At 33.3% G+C, this 1,578-nt stretch overlaps 1 non-coding gene across 1 annotated transcript; it reads left to right on the top strand.

Moving 5' to 3' along the window:
- Nucleotides 1-227: 227 nt before the first annotated feature.
- On the top strand, nt 228-388 carry LOC118994387 (U1 spliceosomal RNA). The gene has a single exon (XR_005068035.1). It is a non-coding gene; the product is annotated as a U1 spliceosomal RNA (small nuclear RNA).
- The last annotated feature ends 1,190 nt before the right edge of the window (nt 389-1,578 follow it).

The following is a 1,578-nucleotide window of genomic DNA, read 5'->3' as shown; positions in this document are numbered from 1 at the left end:
CCCAAATTTTTCAGACACATTTTCTCATTTACCTAGCAAAAAATCACATATTATAGTTTACCACATTTCATAATATATTAACTTTACAACTCTGGACACAGGAAATCATGGTTTGCAGCCTGAATGAACAGTATTTGAAGGCTCTGAAATCACTCAAGCAGGCTGGTAGTGCCCCCCGAGGGCACATTAGAATGACTGAAAATCAACCATAGAAGAAACCAACACATATACTTACCTGGAAGAATAGATATCGTGATCAAAGGTGCCTTTACCAGGACGGGGCTTATCTACCGCAGTCAGGATGTGCAGACCCAGGTGGTTTCCCCAAAGGTGGAAGCTGGACCGCATGATTCGTGGTCGTGGGGACTGCGTTCCTGCTCTGCCCCAGCAAAAGAACAAACGAACAAACAAGATGATCAACACAATTAGACCTCAGGTCAGTCCCACATATTTATTTTCAGAGTCCATGAATACACAGCACACACACACACACATCAAAAACATCGTAAGTGGGGGGAAAAGCACCTGGAGAAACAAAGAACCACAGGTTCAGAGATTGGATGAGCATTCCAAAGGAAGTCACAAGCCAATAAAATAAGAAGAATCTCAAAGAAAGCAGAAATAAAATACTGTAGAAAAATTTCAAAATAACTATAAGAAATTATGTTCAACTTTTTGACAACAAACATTAACCCTAGAACAAAATAATTGTGACTAAAACTCACTTAGATACATAAAATCTCTCAATAGGTTTCATTGAAGATAAGGCACAAATTGACAAACAGTATTTATAACACATGAAGAAGAGAATCAGTATTTAGACTATAAAAATAAATTCTATAAGCAAAATAAAGTTAAATTGCAGTTAAATCACATGTTAAAATATGATTAAAAGACATGAGGACATTCTTTGGAAAGGAGAAAATCAGAATGATTTGTGGTTATAATTTTATCATTTACATTAATCAAAAGTCACATATATGTAAATTTAAATTAATAATGAAATATAATAATTTATCTTACTGTCATAATTTACCTTATCAATCAAGGAAATGAAAAATATATCCACAATGAGAAACTATTTGCATTTGCATGGCTGACGGATATCAAGTGTCTGTGACAGGAGGAACGATGGGAACATCTATAAAAAAGGCTGCATGCTCTGCAACGGGGTATCATCATTTGGAGGACACATTAGGTTTAATAAACATATTAGCCATTTTCACCTGTAGTTATGTAATATAAAAAAGGTCTTGCACATGTGCCCCAGAAATAGGGATAAGAAGAAAACGATGAAAACAACCTAATATAAAAAACAGGAAAGTGACAAAATATATTACAGAACATTAATTTGTTCTACATATAATACTCTAGAAGTATCATTTATAATAGTGCTGTATCAATGAATTCAGTGATAAAAAATCATCAGTTAATAGATTTTATATGACATTGAAGGGAACAAACAAAGTTGAGAAAAATAGAGGGCTTCATTGTATTTATATAAATTTTTTCAAGTAAGCAAAATGAAACAATGGATATTTACAGATTCAAACATATATAGCAAGACTATGAAGAAAA

This window comes from Sturnira hondurensis, unplaced genomic scaffold, assembly GCF_014824575.4.
Source record: "Sturnira hondurensis isolate 20B ecotype Veracruz unplaced genomic scaffold, ASM1482457v3 Scaffold0000880, whole genome shotgun sequence".
Taxonomy (NCBI): Eukaryota; Metazoa; Chordata; class Mammalia; order Chiroptera; family Phyllostomidae; genus Sturnira; species Sturnira hondurensis.
This window is presented reverse-complemented; position numbering and strand designations above follow the sequence as displayed.